At 33.1% G+C, this 14,106-nt stretch overlaps 2 long non-coding RNA genes across 4 annotated transcripts; both read left to right on the forward strand.

Moving 5' to 3' along the window:
* Positions 1 to 5,338: 5,338 nt before the first annotated feature.
* Positions 5,339 to 5,896, forward strand: LOC119632733. Of its 2 annotated transcripts, none has more exons than XR_005246819.1 (2): positions 5,339 to 5,554; positions 5,667 to 5,896. It is a non-coding gene; the product is annotated as an uncharacterized LOC119632733 (long non-coding RNA). The 2 variants fall into 2 exon arrangements; XR_005246820.1 differs by having other exon boundaries at positions 5,339 to 5,550.
* A 326-nt stretch (positions 5,897 to 6,222) lies between these two features.
* LOC119632732 lies at positions 6,223 to 13,270 on the forward strand. 2 transcript variants are annotated; one of them, XR_005246818.1, is made up of 3 exons: positions 6,223 to 6,483; positions 7,463 to 7,557; positions 13,205 to 13,270. It is a non-coding gene; the product is annotated as an uncharacterized LOC119632732 (long non-coding RNA). The 2 variants fall into 2 exon arrangements; XR_005246817.1 differs by having other exon boundaries at positions 6,223 to 6,430.
* The last annotated feature ends 836 nt before the right edge of the window (positions 13,271 to 14,106 follow it).

Below are 14,106 nucleotides of genomic sequence, written 5' to 3' on the forward strand. Positions count from 1 at the left end.
CTTCGTTATATCCTGCAACAAATAGAGTGCAAGAGTTTATTAGGTCGTCTATGTGCAGCGCTGCACTTAGGTGAATGCACTTAGTTGAATGCAGCGCTACAGGACTACAATATTGCCTTTCCAAATTTTTCCCCTTTCTTTTTTTCGAAGGTTTCATGATTTGCAGCATCTGTCAAAAATCAATCGGCCTTCTTGATCCACTTAGCGTGGACTTCAACGCACAAATTGTATCATTGGGTACCAATACCCATTTTCAAAACTTTAAAGTGTTTTAAAATACTGGTCATACCGTTATTAAGATTCCATAAATGCCCATTTATTTATCAAAATGCAAAACTACTACGATGGCATTCCTTGAGCGGGTGTAATAAGGATTGATTGTCTCAACCGACATGCACAAGGATTTTAATGACACTTCTTACAGGGCTATTGAGAAAAGTCTGGAAAAGAAAAATATTTCGAACATGATTACCTCTTGGATAATAGTCTTGCTGAAGTCCATGCCCATTATGACTGAGGTGTTAGAAACGTCATTGACTATCATGTCTACTACAGGTTGTGCTGAAAAGGAAGCATTCTCTGTTTTAATGCGGACTTTAGTCATAGGAACCGGAGACTGCCATTGAGTAACCTCTTCTTGAAGGACATTGAACTCTTTTCTTCAAATAAGACAAAATATCTCGGCGTAGGCCTAAATTGGAACCCCGATTTGAAGCAATTGGCCGAGAAAACCAGAAGAGTCCTTTGCGTCTGTCAATTCGGTTAAACATGGGGGGTTTTACCACTGCCGATAAAACCATAATATTTGTGTTCAAAACATAATTGAGAACTATATGTTATTTTTCATAGAATCCCTAAGCCAAAGATTTCTATCACTATAGTGTTTATTAAAGCGCTGCGTTTTTCACTCAACACACAACTTAATATAATAGTAATGCTTTTGTCACATCCTATATGGAACTCCTGTTACAAATGAAATTCTTTGAAAGCCGCGTCAATGATGTGAAGTTTTTGCTTTGCAAATAAAAGCAATTCTGTAGGAATGTTGCATCGTTTTTATCGCACTCTTTATCCGAATTTTAGATAAGCCGCAACAAAAGCACCACTAATATCATCGTCCAATCTTGTTTCACAGATTTGTTTAAGGTATAGCGTGCAAGACTGAACTAAATTTACATTACCTTTTGTAGAGGTTGAAACGTATCTGTTACATTCTAAATTACACTTTTAAAAAATCAGCTGGTATTAACTTACGAAATGCTATGTAACATTGTAACACAGTAAATTTTTGAATAATGACTCAACGAAGATGATTATATTAATCATTAAAACTTAAGACAGATGATCGTTGATAAGATTATAGGAACACGATAAACATTTTGTTTCAATGACTAGAAAAGTTCAGTTGCGTACTTACCTATTCTTCTTACTTTTACTCTTAAGCTTTCCTTAATCATAAATTTAAAAGACGCAGAAAGTTCAGATGTCCCATTGTCATTGAGACAAGGCTTAGAGCATTAGAAATTATTGTTATATATAATTACAGGGCTTATTATGAAAAGTTTCCCAAGGATTTGTAAAATTATGCGAAATATTTTGAAACCTCTCTTGCTAGAGACAATTTAACGTACAACTTGAGCTGAATAAAAGAAGGATATACCCTTAAAAAAACAAGGGAGTAAAAACGTATTAAGAATTTAACTTTCGCGTTTTTGGGAAACATCTGAATACCAAAGCGAAAACTAACATTCTGATAAGCGATTACCCTTTATATCTTAGTAACGTGTGTTTGTTGAGCATGAAAACGACATAACCTCAAACAATGCAAACGAAAATCTAAAGAGAGAATGTTGTGCTTAGCCATGATTTTAGAGTTGTTGGCTTCAAGAGGTTATCAATGGTGACAATGCTTACTTGATTGAAAAATGCTGTAGCAAATAGAATACTTAAACTTACCGAAAAAATAAAATTGGGTTTCACTGCATTGCTTCTACAAAGATAACGACCTCATGCGTAAATTCGGCTTAATTCACGAATGGCTCTTATATAACTACCCCAAGCGTGACCCCATCAAAAATATGTGGGATGGATTGGACCGCCATGTGCCAAAACACTCAATTCCGTTCAAGGCCTGAAAAACAGACCGTAAGAGGAATGGAGAAAGATTCCTGTTTGCTACAAAAAAAAATTATGCAAAATATGTCAAAAAGTTTAAATGGCGTCAAGTAAAAAGGATACCCCTCCAAATATTAATTTTTATTAATATGCTGTTTTTTCTTCATATCCTTCCTTATATGAAAAAACCCTATATTAATGACGCTATACTTTTGAAGTTGTTGAAGTTATTTAATTTTCTTGTCTACTGGAATAATATTTTGTTTGTGTTTCTTCTTTATATTTTAATATGTGTTCCTTAGTAGTACAAAGTAGTATAGAAGGTTTTTATGTTTGGACAATTGGCTAGGTTTAACAAGCGTTCACTTTTTGGCGAGCGAAATATTAATGAGACTCACTGTATTTACTCTCCATTGAACATTCGAAAAACAATCTCTTGCTTCTTTCTTGTCAGATCACGAATTACGCCTATCTCGCCGATTCATAAAACGAAATTAAAAAATATATTATAAATATAAAATAACAGTTTGCAATTTAGTATTATTGAGATATACAGTGTATACAGACACTAATCATTGAGCGCTCAAAATTGCATTTTCGACATTCATTACTTTTGTTGTTTGATTTAAAGAAATCTGCTGCCGAAGCCCACCAAGCTAGTTCAGAAGCTCAAGGTGATGCTACTCCATCGTAATGACTTCGATGTCAATGATAAAGAACGGCCTAGAGAACTAAAAAAGTTCGAAGACAACGAATTGCAAGACTTATTGGACGAAAACCCAGTTTAAACTTTCAAAGAATTTGCGAACAGCTGAACAGCTGATGAATCAACTGTTTCCAAACGTCTGCATGCGTTGTGAACGATCCAAAACGAGGGCAAATGGTGACCACACGATTTGATTGAAAATGCCGTTTCGAATTAATTCAACATCGCTGTTTCATTGGTTGCCAGACAAAACGAAAAAAGTAGTCTGTGGCGTACTGGGACTAGCGATGAGAAGTGGATCTACTGCAATAATCCCGAGCTAAAAAAAGTCAGGAGTTAGTTCAGGAACTCGGTACTGAAATAGATCGAGTAACTATTTTACTCAAAAATGTGTAAACAAACAAATGAGTTTGTATATATAGGGGCAATGTATATAAAATAATATGCATATATATCATTGCATGGAGTTTTGGTTAAAGGTTTCGTAAAACTGGAAGGCAACGATTTTTAGTTAAACGTTGCACACGGCATCCTTCTTTTTGCTTCCAAAAAATATAACTTTTCTTTTTTTGCTTTAAAGAATAATTTTTAAACTAATTTTTCACTTTATTAATTTTGCACTTCTTCATTACCGCTTATATAAACAAACGTTAACCATGTGTTTCCCTTTAGCAATGCACGCAAGCTTTGCGCTCAACTGATTTATTATTTTGCGCCATGCATGATGCAGAACGCAGTCATTTTATTCAGCGCCTCTACAATTTTTCAATGGTACTATAAAATTTTGTTAACGCTGAGAGGAGGACGTCGCAGCATTCCCTAATGCTCTTTCGCATAGTTATTGTAAAATTATGTTTGGTCAAAGAGGCTTTCCTTGAGTACTTGGCACCACCGTGTTGTTGCTGGCATTGTTATTGCAAAATTTTATTTACTCTTTTAGTTTGAGAGAAAGCAATGTCTGTTGATTTATATTTACTTTGAGAATTGATTTTTAGGCATTTTTGATTTAGTTTTCTTAGTTTTTAACCCATTGCACCCGAATCATTTTTTAGCATGGGTATTCAGCTACCCGACAGCAGTTTTAATAAAAAATTGTAACATATCAAACATAAGAATTTTAAACAAAAGTAGTTTATTCACTTGTTTCATTTTTATTTAGATACTATAAACATAATATTTTTATATTAAATTTTATAATTTTCCTTACTGTGATATTTGAGGAAGCACTCTCCGAGGTGTATCCTAGGTTTTCCAGGGCATTTGTCATAGTAATACACCGTTTCAAGTCTCCCGCTTTTCTTTTTCGTTCGGTCAGAGCACACTCTACAATCTTTTTTTTCTCCTTTTTGCATAACACGTAGCTTACTATTTAATCGGATACGGTTATCGGTAGTTGCAGATGTAGAACCACGGCCAGTTCCACCGTCTTGTCGATAATCTCCTTCTAGCTGATTCACTAATAATTTCACAAATTTTAAATGACTGATTGATTGCTGGTTTCTCTACTTTTTCACCATTTTATATAAAATGTACCCATTTATAAAAAATAACTTTCACCACCATTTTAAGGATTTTCGTATAAAACACTACGTAGATATATATTGATCGGCACGATCAACGCCGCCCATAAATTCAATATATTTTAAAATAACGTTTGGTTTCATAATAGCAATTTCGATACCATCTTGTTGAAAACTTTTTACGGTAGTCATGCCAGCATCGCACCAATTCGACATCAGGGTCACATGGTCTTTATGTTCATTTAGAATGTTATCAATCGATCCAAATATCATCCCAAATTCATCTTCGCTGCTACAAATCTTGTTCATAGATTTCATTTTTATAAAAAAGTAAATTTAATTATCAATGCTTTCGCTTAACAGAATATCAAAAAACGTTTGTTTCGATTTTGTTTATCAGTGTTTTCACTTAACAGAGCATCAAAAATTTTGCTACGATTTTGCGAGAAACGCTATAGTGTTCAGACTGAATGATCGAAGTGTCCGCCATCTGATATATACCGGACTAATCTCACACTAAGTAAAAAAAATATACAACGAAGGCGCAGTTTAACGTACAATATTATCAAAAATGGTAAATTGTGGTAATGAATAGGATGGTGCCTCTCGGGCGCCGTTCGGTTGCAAGGGATTAAATTTTAGTCTTAGAAAAAGACTTGGAGATTTATGCTCATGTAAGCAATTGTTAACAAGCGTTGATTCTCTTTCTACTTTTTTTCGCTTATTCCAAGTAAAATAATTTTACAATTACCTAAAAACAATAAAATTTCCTTGTTCTATAAACCCTGAGTGGCGTTTTGAATTTGCTGATAGTAAAATTCTATTTCTGAGAGTAAAATTTATTTCTGGACATTTCTTATGAAGACTCCCTTAGACTGCAGAGCGACTTTTCGAATTTGCGAGAATCAAATTGCCTTGTTCTCTAACTCTGAGTGGCTCTTTGAATTTGCTGAGAGTAAAATTTACTGAGAAATGAGTTTTGTTGCTATAAAAGTAGTACCGTGTGTATTTTGTTGTTGGATTTTTTTTTTAACTTTCAAACGGTGTAAATTTGTTGTCGCGGGAGCTTGTGTAGGAATACGAATATACGTAATTCAAGTAAATTAACTAATTTCATTGTTCTGAAGTAAACACGCGAAATAATAAAAATAATAACATAATAATAAATAATAAAAAGATTTTGTGAATTTCAAGAAAGGCAGTGGTCTTGTTGGTATTTTTTAAAATTATAAATGAAAGTTAAAATATAGTAGATAATCTGTAAAACTTAACTTAAAATAAAAACGTTATATTAACAAAAATGAAAATAATTATTTTTTTCGCAGAGTAGAAGCAAAAGAAAACTATGTTAAACAACAAATACAGCGTTTTCTTGAATCTTTAATGAGAGGATGTGTGGATTTGTTATCGCAGAAGCTTGTGCGAAATTTATATAAAATTGAGAAGAAAACTGTTAACACACGATAAATACTTTAATTGAAGTTATTTTTTAGTGTTATTGTAAAAATGTCTTGATTAAAGAAGAACATAAGAGTAAAACTCATTCAAAAACGTTGAATTAATCCGACCTTTTATTCGTTTTATATATTTTTCGTTTTGCCATTTACATCGTTTTTCAGTAGGTAGCTTGAATGGCGGATGTGGATGATAATGCGGATTGGTTTATATTATGAACGCTAAACTATTATGTGTGAATATATTACATTGTAGTCGCGATTATTTAAAACGGCGACTTGCAGTTTACCCGAGAAAAATGAATGCGGAAATTTTATGAAAAATACTCTTCAAACACTCAGCATAAACCTACGCACATATACATGCATATACATATATAAGTTTAGAATAATTTTTCAACAAATTATACTGTGATATTTGTGTAAAAAATTGAGTTTTGATTTGATTTTTAAATTGTAATTGTTTAGTAAAAAAAAATATAAATCACAAAAGAAAATAAGAAGGGGCAGAACTGCTCACTTTTGGCAAAAATAACGTGTAGTGTGTGCATGTGTAAAATAATTTCGGCAGAAAATCTGTGAATTTTAAAGAAAAAGAAAAGGCATAAACAAGAAGAAGCACACAGATACAAACGGTAAATATCGATTTCCATTGGTGGTGAAATAAATTAGCTGAAGGCCGGAAAATGTAATGAATTTAAGCGTAGCTTGGTTTAGCTTTAAGAAATATGTATATATATATATTTTTTTTTTCTCCACAAAAAAAACGTAGTAAACAATAGAATAAATAAATTTCGTAATCGTAGGAAAAAAGCAATCAAATCGAAAATGCATCCAAGAGTTGAGCTCGTAGAGCACCGCATCAGACAGTATACACGTACATTTTAGAGTCATAAGCTTATAAAGAGCTGTAATGGAAGAGAGTAAAATACAAAACAGAGCACAATAAACAGCAAAAACACAATTAGTCATCCATGAGATAGTAGTTACTCGTTAAATAAAAAGAAAAAACGTGCAAAGATATGCACTGTATGTTTGTTCCATTCATCTTTATAGCATAAAGTAACAATCGTAACAAGAACGGTGTTAAAATAAGAATTAGAAATTGTATTAAAATTTTGTCTAAATACGTTACACATTATCACGTATATATTATTTGCCGTAAAGGACGGTCAGAAGATTTCAAATATTCTCAAAAGTAAAATAGATGAAAAAAAAAGTGTAACTTACACAGAGCGCGCATTCTCCTGCATAGAAGAATATTTATTGTCAGCTAGCATATTATTAGAAAATATACAAATGAACATATGTTAACTTAACGGCGAAAAAACAGGAAAAACCTGTTGACGTTGGTGTTCGTTCGTTAAGTCTTCTATGACCTCCACAACTCAAAACAATTGCTGCCGTTGTTGTAACGCATTAAAACGTATCCATTATTATAACAATTGCTATAAATACAAAATTACTGTTACTTGTTGTAAGTTTTATATCGACTAATTTCGCGTATTGAAGTAGATATCTGACGGCAAGCAATCACTCATTGCTTACTTAAATCACATTCACTTCACAATAGTTGGCGAGCATTTTTGACAAACAAACATGTATACATTATAAAAAGAAAAAAAAATTCTGACATTTATCTATTATTGTTGTGTTATGTCATATAGAATTCAACTATCATCATGTCGCGCCTTACTGAAGAGATGGTAATCGCTAGATCCAAACAATCAGATTTGGGATCCATAAAAAAGTTGAATTGCTGGTAAGTTTTTTTTTTTTTTTAAATCCCCACTCGCTTTTCTCTATTGCCATAAATTATAGCTCATAAAATAGTGCCCGTCCTGTTGGTGTAACGTGGTCACTATGCTTCGTTGCATTTTTTCGTTGTTGATTGTTTTCGCATACCCATTGGAAGCACATAAAAATCAAGCAAAATTTTGCTTTGTCGTAACAAATTAAATACACTTTGTAGTGAATTTGCAACAAAATAATGGCAATTATTTCTACTATAGTTATGTTGTGCCGTCTATTCCATCAATCAGCAGACAATCAAATGAAAAAAAATCTTTCTTAAAATTATACATTTAATTGTGTACTGTTACATTACGTGTCATTGCCCTATTACTTACAATAATAAAATGTAAACAATTTCAAGAGGAAGTAAGAAAACTGCGCTTACCTGCGAGCATAACCATTAACAAAGTTCCATGAAAGTTGGTTGAAGACTTCTTATCAAAGAGTATTATGTATTTTCTAGTGAAATTCTTTTATCCTCTTATGCGTTGGCTTTGATATCTTAACAGTGAATATTCATTAATCTTGTCGTGATTCGTGAGCTGCATAAGACATCTTTAGCTTGTAATACCGGTGAAGAACGCACCGAAAATGTCTATTTGCTGCAATTACTTACTCAACATTTTGGCGAAATTCGGTTTCAATAAAATTGCGCAATTTGAGTTTTGATTTATTTTATCAAATATGTGATTTTCGTAACGATGTAATCAATATTTGCCAGAAACTTTTTCGTTTCAACTTGCGGCAGATATAAAAAATTCGTTCCCGTCTAAATTGTTATTGACGGTTATTGAGTTTTAATTATATTATTTTCGGGATCTATGAATAGTGTGTATACGTGTGTATGTTATTATATGCATAGATTATAATAATAATCAATTAAACGTGACGATATATTTGTGCCCTAGCAGTGTTACGATAAATACCACATTCTCTATTAATGCCATACGAAGCTCACAGTTACATAGCATATTATATGATCCAGTGCGTCCACATAATTTGTTGCCATCACGGTAGGATGAGACGTATATTAATTTTCTCAAAACGGTTGCAACGCGCAGGAGAAAGTTTCAGATGCTCCACAAAGTATATATGTATTCTTGGTCGGTGTGAAATTCTGAATCGACTTAAGAATATCCGTTTGCCCATCTATGTTGTAAACATTGTCCTTGCCATAAAACTGCAGCTGTCGACTTCAAATTGGGCAGAAACATTGGAAGTTCTTGTGTGCAAGTTGGCATTGGAAATGGGTCAAATCGGTCAAAGGACACGACTGCAGTAGTACGTAAACGGAGGACATCGGTGTTTTCCAAAAAAAAAAAAATTAGTTTCGGTTCATCACTCATAAGCTACACCAGATAAATCTGCAAAAATTTGACTGCACATTCTATGGGCAATGCCGTAGTACGTTTACAAAAATGAAAAAAATCGGGTAGGCCTACTCAATGGGTTTTTTTCGAAGCTTTTGCTAGGGACAGAAGCGACGTTCAAAAACCCCGTAAATTATATAATTTCTTGGCCGTTTTAAACTCGGAATGCACTTATGCATGTCGATCCTTCATTTGTCCATTGATCTGTTCGCCCAACTGTGTGGTATCTGTGATGAACACTTTCCCCTTAGCGAAAATGTAGATATCGCCTACTGGGCTTGGAAAATAATTTGACAGTGACCTAAACTTTTCAAAGTTTACAAAAGTTGACGCCTACAATGCCTACACATCTGTATAACAAAAATTGTGAACGTCTCAGTGTTCCGTGTTTTTTACGTTTCACTCATAAACTACAACACTACAACACACTATGTCATACAAATTTCCACAAATTTAGTTCTTTTCCTTTTTTTTTAGGATCAAGGCGATGGGTATAAAAACTTCGGTCATGATCGAATATAATTTTTTTACTTGTTTTTTTTTTAACTATTTTCGCTGGCTTTGTTTTGCTTAATTGTTTAATTGTTAATCTTAGAGCCGAATCTAATCTAATATTGTTGTCGTTGTTATGATTATTATCGTTTGTTATCTTTCATTTGCAATTACTTTTTTTAGTTTATCTTTCCATGTGTTTTCTTAAGATTTCATTTTTTTTTTCATTTTACAATTGTATATGCACCTATGTAACTATTATATTGAAAATTGAACTTGATAATTTTCTAAAATGCGACGACAATAAGATCTTACAATCTATCTCTCTTAATATATACGTTTTTTTATTGTGTAGCGGATGGCAGCTAAATTTGGGATTCGCTTTCTAAAGCATTTGAAAATCATTCGTTAAACCACACCTCAGTTAATGCGTATATATTTATATATTTGATCAATTTATGAATCGTCCGATTTTTTTCTTATATTGAATAGTGAGGGTAAGTGGCTCTCATGAAAGAATGATGCTTGGAAGAACACTAAAAAGTTGGGTTAGCATGAATTGCGGAAACGATTTAATCAAGTTTATTCGTTGCTATTATGAACGCAAACTCGATATTTTATCTAGAAGAATAACCTTGATCTTGAGTATTTTCTTATTACTTTTGTCGGAGAAAGAGAAAGCACAATCTTCAACAGTTTGCTATAAAGGAAAGAGATTATGAACGTGAAGTTTTTTATTTGATTTTACGTATGATTCGAAGCCCTTACGAATATCGTTAGGTTTTCATATATTTTTATGTCTGCACGTATAGGTATCCAGTAGTAGTGGATAATAGTTAATATTGAAAATTGTAGCCTAAGTCGAATATAAATTTCGTCAATCTACGATTTTCGACTGTTGCAAGAGGAAATAATGAAACTTGTGAATGGAATGGTAAACCGTTGTTGATTGGACAGTCAACAGATGCAATTTATATCTTGCAAATACGGCGTGACTCATAGCTTTGGTCTTTGATTAACGTATATTAAGTGGCGAGAACATCAAAGTTTATTCAAAACATTTTAATTAAGTTAAAAGATTGATTTTTAAAAGTACCGCATAAGCTTCTATTATTTTATGTAATGTATGTCACGCCTCTAAGCTATTATACAACTTCTGTACGCGCATACCTTTTGAAAATGTTTACAATTTTATATAAAAGTTCATGCTTCGACAATGTTTCCATGAATATCATGTTTTATTTAAGTTTTTCAAGCGTGACATAACCACAAAACTCATAACATACTTTACTAATTTAATTCATAATTAACATTAAATATTGAGGGCTTAAGCTGAATTATTGATATACCCTATCCTCATCACACTTTCTATTTATTGTTATCATCCAAAATTCAATGCGTTCCAATTCATTTTTACACGTATCGCACACTTCACGAAGATAGCACACTCTAAGAGAGACGGTAAGGAAGAGCGATAGGAAGAAGAGAAAGAGAAAAATAAAGATCGAAGTTTCTATATTATATAGATATTTTTGACTAATGTGAACATGATGGGGTTGTGTTCTTCTCCCTGCCTGTCTGTCGAAACCGCGAGCTCATCTTCAGAAATCGTCTCTTTAGCACAAGACAAGCAAATTTTTATCCCAAGTCTTTCTTCTTCTCCCTCGTCGCGATAAGTTCTAAAACCATATGTGATGTTCCGTTTTCTTTCATCATATCGTACCAGAAATATATCACAATATATACATATACGTACACATACACATTATATAAATGTACGTTTGCATATATACCATTAATGTGTGTATTAAAGTTGAGTGTTTATTAAAAAAATTGGTAGAAGATATATATTTTATTCAAAGTGTTGTCAAAGTGCATTGTCTGCCATTGCATGCAAAGGAGTTGCTTTCAATTGTCACGAGAATTGAAGCGTGCTACTCAGGCTCATAATAAGCCATCAATTGAAACAAAGGGTAATCAGGAAGCTCAATGTCTGGCATTGTACAGCTGATGGCGTAGAACATTCCAGTTTAGTTCTTCTTCGTTGTTTGTGTGTATTGTGATGGCACTTCCATTAATCACTTACTGGCTTTATTATATCAATTCTTGCTGCGATAACGTTTTCCAGCGAAACATTTCATTGGTTTAGAGCGGTGCCCAATACGCAGTATATGCAGCCTATTCTTCTTATTGGAAGTCTGATGAATGTCTTATCATCCATATTCATATTTTCTTCAACTTCTTCAGACTAAAATCTTGATTCATAAGATTTGGTATCGTTGTAGCGCTATTTGTGATGCGACTTTCGCCGATACGAAACAGGTGCGGTCGCGCTTCGTGATATCCAAAAATTTCATCGGGCTAACCTATGGTACAGAGTTCCCATAGACAGCGTCTAATTTATCTCCAAGTTGTGTAGGCGGATTGCCTTTTAATACCAAATATTTAATGACAGTGCGGTAGTTAACTTTTCCATTTACACGAAAGCACTCATATCAATTCACTCAAGTAAAATGAATACAATTTTGATGGTAGGATGCACAAATGTCTTTGTCAACCTTCGCCAAAAATAATTGCCGTTTTCATTTTCCGGACGGATATTTTTCGGCCCACCAATCGAACAAACGTCAACAATCCTTTTAAACTACGTTTAACATAATACTTTTAACATAATATAGTGATATTTCCGTTCCTTTGATAAATAATTCAGTTTTGATCCCTTTTTCCCGTTTTTCTTCTACTTCGTTTGCTGTTCCCTTCATTTTTCCACGATTAAGAAAAGGGAGAAAACATAGCAGAGACGAAGAAGTAGCGATAGGTTCATCACTGAATTCACTTTAATTACCATACCTTGTAGGGAAAAAAGGATTGAAAGCTAATATCGGCAGTCGAAGTCGAAGTGACCTGTCGGCCTACTCTACTCTACTATTCTTCATTTTATATGTATGCGTTATGCAAATTCAAAACTAAGCGGAACTGTACGCCGCTGATCATCATCAATCAATCATTTGTTTTTGTTAAGCACACAAAAAAAGTATATTGAGTGGCCTGAGTTGAAAGTTGTTTTCTTCTACCTACTTGCTGCTTAGCTTCGCCCGAGTTAGAAGCTTAACATCGTTTGACAAAAGTTTTGAGGATTTTTAAAAAAATGTACACTCCCATCAGAAATCTTTTTAGTAAAGTTCATCTTCTTATATCATTGTGCACTTAATGTGCCCTTTAAAAAAAGTAAACACGTCTAATGCAACACTTTTGGCTTTCTAGTTTTACAGTTTCTCATATAAAAATTGTATTTATTCGTGAAACGAATCTTAGATACGTATTCCTTAGGTTCAATATGCTAAAATAGGTTAAATGGTGAAACTGCAATATTTGGATAATGGCTTGCAAGCTGTGATGCTTGATTTAATCAAATTTCTGAAAAATATATTCCGTCAAGTATGCTTTTAAAATTTGTGCAATTGTGTAAGAAGACCCCAGTCACAAATGGGTTTTATTTCAATGAAAATGTTTGACACACTTGCGCCTCACTTCCTGCTTTCTCCCACTTAACTCACATCACTTCTGCCATCACATTTTTTTCATTGGTTGAAGATATAATAAATAAATAGCTTTGATATATATATATATATGTTTTAATGTATGTATGACCTTAAAGTGCACTAGGTATCAACGAGTTATGTCCGTACCACCTACTTATTTAAATTTTCTTTGCATTTTTTTTATTTTTATTTTTTTACTTTTCTTCCAAAGGGGAAGTGATCTCACTGACGTTTCTATTATAAAACGTATGCGAGGTGTTGAAGTGTTGGCGTTAAGGTAAGTTTAAAATGACATTGCCGTTTTTGTTTTAACTTATTTTTGTTTTTTTTTTTTTTTGTTGTCATATATTGTATAAAATTCAAGCAAATCAAAAAAAAAAGTTATCCTTTTCTTAGAGCGAGTCTTCGAACTAGTATTTGTTTACATTGTTTTATATTCCGGTTTTAGATTTTATCAGCAAAAGTTGGATTCTGTATCTATAGAGGTTATATCCGATTCGTCGCAACTGCTATCGCTTTTTTCCTATCCGTGGTGGCGATAGTTTGGGGGTTGCATGCGATTTCTTTTATAAAATTATTTCTTGATTCAATGATAACCTAAAAGGCAAAGACAAACTGCTTGTCGTCTTTGTCTAAAAGATATCTGTTGAACCGCTCCGTTACCTTCATTCAAAACAACTCTTCTTCATAGGCATATTGATGATTCCATTCCTAAACCTACTTTACATGGAAATAATTTCTAATTTCCTGCATTCAGAAAAACAATTCATTTGTCCAACTCACCAGCATTTCCGTTCATGATCTTTTATTTGTATGTAATCCGAGTTTTCATTGAAACGCTAAAACATAGAAGTGTCCTCACCATCTATGAACGGTAAATTCATTTCCGCGACCAGTCTTGCGAATTTTCAAAGATATAGTTGCACACATGCATTTAAGTAACTTAATCCAACCGTATTCTGCCCTGTGTAAATTATATACAGTGACTGATTGACACACGAATAGAATCCTATTTTGATTTTTTTTTTTTATATGTCCTTGGAAAATATTTGCAAGTAATAGGAATATGCGTAGACGATACACTAAATATATAAATTTTTTTGGTGAACGTGA

Source organism: Glossina fuscipes, unplaced genomic scaffold (genome assembly GCF_014805625.2).
Source record: "Glossina fuscipes isolate IAEA_lab_2018 unplaced genomic scaffold, Yale_Gfus_2 1, whole genome shotgun sequence".
NCBI lineage: Eukaryota > Metazoa > Arthropoda > Insecta > Diptera > Glossinidae > Glossina > Glossina fuscipes.